A 7,967-nucleotide genomic window follows, 5' to 3' on the forward strand; every position below is an offset into this window, starting at 1 on the left:
AGGGAAGCTCCCTTTTCAAGCTCTGCTCCAGCTCTGGACTGCAGAATGTGTTTGTAGTGGACAAACACCTCCAGTGCCTCAACTGTCTCCATCCGGATCACAGAGAGGCGGATTGTGAAATCTGCCTCTGGTTCTCCAAACCAACCAGGAAGGATCGTCAAAGTAGGCTGGCGGCGTGGCTCAGAGCCAACGCATCTGCCCTGTGCGGCAAGCAGGGGCATGCTTCACCCAGGACCGGCCGGTCTAAAGAGCGGGCTTCTAAGACCTTTGAGGGCATTTCATCTGTGGGGGGCCCAAGACAAGGCCAAGCGCTGAGTCCGTTTCCGTTGGGGTCGCCGTTCACTCACGGTAGCCCCGGCAGTGCCCAGAGTATCCCTGCCCCTGAGACTGGAGGCATCGTCCAAGCTGGTGGAGAGGACAATGGAGAAGAGGATGCCGTCCCTGAGCCTGAACCCGACCCCTCTGTATGCAAAAAAGGAGAGTAGGCCTCAACCGTACTCCAGGGCACGGATATTTTTTCCTCGGATGAGGAGGATCAGGTGTCCGTACATAGGATCCAGGCGGACGTGGGAGGCGACGACAACTCTGATGGGGATGTCGGCGGACCTGCAGGCGATGGCGCAGGGCCCAGTAGGCCTACTACCCGACCCCTCCGAAGGATGTATCGCTGGACATCCTTTCGACCCTGCACACCCTGGTGTTGGAGATTCAGAAACAGATGCCGACGGCGCAGACGGCCCCTGGCCAAGCTCAGGCGGAAAAGAGGAAGCAGCACCCTCTGCCGCCGCATCAACCTCCACATGTGCCTTCCTCCCCCTGGGATACGGGGACAGACACAATGACATGGCCACAGCGGGTGGTTTGTGGCGCCCAAGGGCTTCTCCCCCGGACAAGGACGGATTGTTTCTTGCCATGGTCTCTAGAGCAGTTGACACTAGAAGAGACAAAGAAGGAAGGTTTGCTATATCAACGGCACAAGGCCGAGCGGAAGACTATCTTGACAGTGCCTCTCCTGGACAACGTTTGGGAGGAAGGCCTGGCTTTGATGGAAAAACTAGTCCCGGCCAAGAGGGATTGGCTGGAGAAAAAATACCAACTGCCGGAGTCCGCACCCAAGTGCCTACGTTCACAGCCTTCCCCGGACTCGGTGGTCTCGGCGGCAGCGAGAAAGAAGTAGTCTAACCCCTCATCTTCCTCCGTCACTTCGGATTGCGAGGGGAAGAAGTTAGATGCTATGGGTAGAAAAGTAATCTACTTGGCGGCGTCAGCAGTTAGGGCAGCCAACACCCTTACAATCCTGCCCAGGTACGACTGGGAGCTGTGTGGTATAAGATGGCCCCACTGCTGGAATTCCTACCCGACGACAAGCTGGTCGAGGCACTTTCCATCCTCCAGGAGGGGGAGGTGGCATCTGACCGTGCGGTGGCCCTAGACGTCAGTCACAGGGTTCTGGCAGATGGGGAACGGTGTCTGCCTCCGTCGTCGTGGCTGGCTGAAAGCCACCAACTTCCGTATGGAGGTCCAGAACAGGGTACTGGACATGCCCTTCAACAGGGACAACCTCTTTGGGAAGTCCGTTGATAAGTCGTTGCATGCCATTATGACTGACACTGAGATGGTACGTGCCTTGGGCACTCTTCAACACTGCCCGTCCTTTCGTGTCTCTGGCTGAAAGTCTGGCAGATCGTCAAAGGGTTTAGGCAGAGGGTCCCCTTTGTACGGTCAACCCTCCTGGTCCACGATCCAGGAGGACTACAGAGACCGCTACAAGGCTTTCGGTAGAGGTGGCCGACATCGCTCCCAAAGCAGCAAGCAGGTCCCAAAGCAAGATTGAACCAGCCGGAACATCGGGCCCCCGCACATGCACCCCCGTGGGAGGCCGGCTGGCGGGTTGCGTCAGAGAATGGAAGATCTCCTCCAACCAATGGGTGCCTGAAGCTCTCGCCCACAGACCCACTCTAGAGTTCCAGCAGAAGTGTCAGCGGATACCGACAGTGGCCCAGCAGGAGCAGCTAATCACTCAGCTCCTGCAGGAAGTAAGAACCATGATAAGAAAAGGGGGCAATGGAGCTGATTCCAAAGCGACTCTGGGGCTCCGGAGTCTACTCCAGATACTTCTTAGTAAAGACCAGGGGCTGGCGGCCCATTCTAGACCTGCAGTGTCTCAACAAATACCTTCAGTCCCAAAAATTCAGGATGGCCACGTTGCAGCACATGCTTGGCCAACTGGAGGAAGGAGACTTCTTGACGTCGCTGGATCTGGAGGATGCGTAATTCCACGTCCCCATTAACGAGAAGCATCAGAAGTTCCTGCCCTTTGTGGTACAGGGAAGGCACTACCAATTCAAGGCCCTCCCCTTCAGATGGAAGTCGGTGCCCAGGGTGTTTACGAAGTGCCTGACACCAGTGGTGGCCCATCTGCGTCTGCAAGGGATACACATGTACCCGTTCCTCAATGACTGGCTCATCCAGGCCAGGTCAAGGGAAGTAGCTCTCGAACACACGGAGAGGACCGACCGTCCCGCAGCTGCTGGATCTGGGGTTATCCAAAGTCCTGCTTGATACCATCGCAGAACGCACTGTTCCTGGGGGCCAGACACAACACTGTCTCTTGCCTGGTGGCTCACTCGGAGGAGAGGATAGCGGCTCTACTGGGCAAAGTGCAATGGCTGTTGACACTGAAGAGCACCTCGGTGTGGACCATCAAGTCACTGCTCAGCATGATGTAGTTGTGCATCTATTTGATCCGGCTGTGCAGGTTGAGGATGCAACCCCTTCAGGAATTCCTGCACACTCGTTGGATCCAAGTGTCTGGAAGCTTCATAGACATGATTGCTCTTGACGAGGAGTTCTGTCGAGTGATACGATGGTGGGGTGTGTGTGCTCCAACATTGCTGGGGGCACATGTTTTCAGAGCCCCCCATACCAGGAGACGGTCACCACGGATGCTTGCCTGGGGGGCTGAGGAGCCCACACCGGATGTCTCCACTACGGAGGCCTGTGGCAGCCGGAGGAGAGGGATCACCACATGAATGTTCTGGAGCTGCGGGCAGTGTTCTGGGCACCCAAGTTGTTCCTTCCATCCCTCAAGGGCAAAGGGGTGAGAGTCTTCATGGACAACACCACCACGATGTTCTACATCAGGAAGCAGGGGGCACCAGATCCCCAGTGCTCTCCAGAGAGGCGCAGGACTTGTGGCACTGGGCTGTCACTCAAGAGATGTTCCTCATCTCCTTTCACATGGCGGGAGTCAAGAACACCATCGGCGACTCACACAGCAGGGAACTGCGCTCCTGCCACAAATGCAAACTTCAACAGGATCCGGTGGACCACCTCTTCAAGAGGGGCAGGCCCCACATCGATCCGTTTGTGATGGCGATGAATTCCAAATGCCAGCAATTCACCAGCAGGTTCCACCAGCCGAGGAGCATGGGGGGACGCATTTTCCTTCCTGTGGGAAGGACTGTTTCTGTATGCGTTCCCTCTGTTGTCGCTCCTACTGTGAGTCATCAATCAACTCAAATGGTGCTGATGCAGGATGATCCTCGTCGCCCCTGCGTGGCCGAGGCAGATTTGGTACCTGGACCTTCTCAGCCTGTCGACGTCAACCCTGGTCAAGCTGGTGGTGGTCGCGGATCTGCTCACCAGAGAAGGAGGTGCAATACTGCATCATGACCCAGGGTCGTTGAACCTGAGGGCTTGGCTCCTGCTGCCTTAGAGTTCAGAGGATACCAGTTGCCAGCGGGCTGCAGAGAAGTCCTTGCGAGAGCGCTGTCGACTCTCAAGTGCTACGGGCACAAGTGGAAGCGTTTTGCAATGTGGTGCTGGATGCAGAAGATCAATCCTCTGAGGTTTACAGGCCTGCAGATTCTTCCGTACTTGTCCTTGGCCAAGATGGGGCTGTTGCGCGCCTCTATCAAGGTGCATCTGGCTACTCCAGGTTTCCAGGATGGTCTGCTCTTTGGTCCCACCGGCTCATCAAGGAGGTTCCCAAAGCACTGTTTCGATTGTTCCCATCGGTGAGGGTGCCTACTCCGGCACGGGAACTCAACGTGGTACTGATGAGGCTCATGGGAGGGGGCCCTTGGAGCCTATGCATCAGGCCCCTCAAGTTCCTCTCATGGAAGATGGCTTTCCCCGTGGCCATCACCTCTGCCAGGAGGGTAGGGGAGATCCAGGCCCTGTCCTGCAAACAGCCTTATCTGACTTTTCACAACACCAGGGTGGTGCTGCGGACGCACCCCTCCTTCATGCCAAAGGTTCCATCGGAATTACACCTCAACGAGCCTTTGGTGTTGCCTGTGCATTTGCTGGATGTGGCTCGTGCAATGAAGTTCTATTTGGCATGCACAAAGAGTTTCCAGAAGACGTCTCAACTATTCATGAACTTTGGTCCTGGGAAGGCATTGTCCAAGGCTTCCATCTCCAGGTGGCTCTCTGGATGTATCACACACTCATCAGTTGGCTGGCAAACCGACTGCTGCCCAGCCGTCCAAGTCCATTCCATTAGAGCGATTGCTGCTGCGACGGCGTTCCTCTCTGGTGTGCCCCTGTTGGACATCTGCAGGGCTGCTACATGGATGTCAATGCACACCTTCACAAGATTCTACTGCATTGACAGGGATTCCAGAGAGGAGTCCAGGGTCAGCCAAGCAGTGCTACGCAACCTGTTCGCTTGAAGGTGAGACTGTTGTGGAGGAAAGAGTAATTTCTTATGTTGAGCCTTGCCGCTGTCTGTGGTTGTGTAATGTTGTACTGCTGTGTATTCTTTATTCATGAGCATGTGAATCCATGCCAGACCCCATGCTGGAGAAGGAACAAATAACTATGCAGACGGCATGGTCTCATTATTCGTGATTTCTCTGAAATGGTGGTCTAGGCCAAGTCTCAAGAGGTGGTAAGCTTCTTAGGGGGACCCCAATGAGCACGCACAGTGAACAGTCAGAAAACACAATCGGTTATAAGGAACAAGTTACTTACTTGTAACTATTGTTCTCCGGCATGGGTCTGGCAGGTTTCAGGTCAGACAAAAACATACAGGGAGCATTATATATTGGTGTTTTACATAAACCGGTGGCAACATGCCTAATACGGGTGTGTTGCATAGAGATGGCATCAGGACAGGATAAGGCGGGCATCCGAATAGGATCAAAACAATAGTGTCTAATGGTAGTCGCTGGAAAGAGAAATAGAATGCAGGATAACAGCGTTACAAAAAACATCCCAAGAGCATCAGAGTTCTGTCCCAAAAAGGTGAGTTGCTGCAGCACTAACCTGTAATCATTGAAGTGGAGATGCTGCGGTGGGGTGTAGAGGAAGGATGGAACTAGATCCAGAGCGGCAGACTGAGAAGACAGGGGAGAAGGAGGGAGGAAGCAGGGCGTGCCGGCATGGTACTCCGGACAGGCCAGACACGAGGAAGGACTTGGTGTGGGCCTGCTGCCTCCCCTGGATTGGTGAAAAAGATGAAGGCGGCCAATCTGCCTCTGGCAGGAAGGATGAAGCATCCTAACAAAAGCTGGATGTAGGTGGAAATGGCAGCGGTCCCATGTAACATCGTGCTGCAACCCGGCAGGGCCTCCCTTTCAGATAACATCCGAAGTGGGTGATGTGGAGGGTATGCAGGCTGTGGGCAAAGGGCATGGTGATGGGTTGCCCACAGAGCCTGCAACCTCCCTCATTACTCTTCCAGACCACACAGCCTATATGGTATATATAGCATGCATGGAACGTCCTACAGTGTGTATGACACCCGATATGTTGAGGGCTTCCAGGTTATCAAGGAGTGGTTGTGTCATGGAGTTATGCGGGGCACGAACCATACGTTGAGATCTCCTAGCATAGTGACGGAAGGATGGCCGTTAGTGAGTCTCCTAGAGCATTGGTGAAGTTTCTGTTGTAGCCGGGAGGTCTGTAGATGAATAAGAAGCTGTGGGTAAGAGTGGGGGTGATAAGGAGTTTTACTAGGAGGGGTTCAGTCTGTATTGCAGGCTGGTTCTCCGGTGTGAGAGATGGTGAGGTGTGAATTGTGGAGGATGGCAATCCTGCCTGCTATGCTGGTTCTGTTATGCGCAATTAGTGTGTAGCCTGTGGGGGCAGGGGATGCCTCGTGAATGATGATGGGTCGGAAGTCATCGGAGAGCCATGCATTAGGACTGATTTTCTATACTCTGGCCTGGTGGACAGATGTATAGACGGCCAACCTATATTGTAACAGGGACAACTCTGGGAAGCTGTAGTCAAACCAGTTCAGGTAGCAGTGCAGTCTAGGTTAAGATTTTTTAGAGGTGGTGAGCTTGTAAAGGGTCCACAATGAAGTCACACAATGGGAATCACCAATTGCACTTAGACAAGATGTATAAAAGGAGTAATTTATTTATGGCCAAAAACACTATGAAAAAGGACTACTAGCAAGTAGTTATCACACAAGACTAATAAACAATATATACATATATACTGTCACTTTTTATAGGGTATAATACATATCGTAAACTCCTGCAAAGGAAAGGTTAGATTAGTATGATGCACGCAAGGTCCACAGAGATGATCTCTACCTAAAATTGTCCAGCCCTAATTTAAAGTTCCACAGAAGTTAGAAAGCAGGAAAAATGCAGGTAGGGTCTCTGGGGTCCAGTGAAGGTTTCTTAGGGTTAGGGTACAAGTAAAACTAACTACCAAAAGTAGCCCCAACTTTTAGAGGTCTTGTGCAAGCAATGGTAAAGCCAATATTGTTAAAAGTAAGGCTTATTATAAACCCATTGATTTATAATGGGAGTATAGGGGTAGGTTGGAAGCTCTGTAACTTGTCCCACGTACTCCGATTCTTTCCCAGACTTGGCAGGACAAAGAAGAGGGTCAGAGGTTGCTTTTCCTGCTGGAAGCCGCAGTCCTCAATTCGCATGGGTTGCAGGTTCGAGCTGATCTCCGGTTGGTGGGCCTCATTACAACTTTTGCGGAACGGGTTAACGGGCTCTGCTAATGGAGGTGGCCTCGTTAAACCCGTCCCGCAAAATTACGAGGTCCCCTCGTGGGACCCCGTAAGGACGCCTGGTAAAATCAGGCGACCAGGCATCGTTACCGGGTCCCGCGAGGGGAAGAGGAGCTAACAACGGGCCGGTCGTAATCAGCCCGTTGTTAGCTCCCTCTCCCATTCCCATTGAGCCCTATGGGGGCTCAGCTGGGAATGGGGAAGGTCTGGGCCTGGGTTCCCAGAGGGGGGAATTACCAGGCCCCTCCGTACTCGGAATGGCCCGGTAATTCCTTATTCTGGGAACCCGGTAAAGGAGCCCGGTTTGGCAGCAGCCATGGAGCTAATAGCTCCATGGCTACCGCTAAACTCGTAATGAGGCCAAGTGTCTTTGACTGTTGCAAGGACTCTCGATTGAAGAATGCAGAAAAACTCGATGCAGGCCTGCTCTCGAGAATGGACTCTGGTCAGGTAAGCAATTTCGGGTGGTGTTCACCATAGTACGGCGATGCAAAAGGACTTCGCAGCCACGGTCTGGCATTCCCTCCTATCTCAGGTCACATCGATGCTAGGACGCCAAGCTTTTGCTGAGGTTAGTGTTGTAGGGCCTTGTGAGGATCCCCCAAGTTGCGGGCCGAAACTCAGAACGGTTACTCTGGCAGCAGGGTAGCACAGAATCGAAGCTGGTCAGCCACGGGACGGTTCCAGGGAACTTCGAAAGGCTTCCTTTGTCAGGGCACCGAGCAGACCTCCGGAATGGATGGTCCCTCCACTCCAAGGGACGCAGCTCCTTCGCAGGGCTGATAAAGATCACAAGCAAGACAGGGCTCCTCCAGGACAGCAGCAGAAGTTGGTCGCCAGGCCTCCTTCAGTCAGGTCTCAGGTTTCTTCGTGGGTCTCACAGCTGGACAGGATACTTGGCTCCTTCAGGTTTCTCCAGGATCTCTGAAGAATGGGTGCAGGGGTCCTCTTCTTATCCTAAAAGCCAGGCAAGAGCTGC

Source organism: Ambystoma mexicanum, chromosome 1p (assembly GCF_040938575.1).
Source record: "Ambystoma mexicanum isolate Mex_15411 chromosome 1p, UKY_AmexF1_1, whole genome shotgun sequence".
NCBI classification, from domain to species: Eukaryota; Metazoa; Chordata; class Amphibia; order Caudata; family Ambystomatidae; genus Ambystoma; species Ambystoma mexicanum.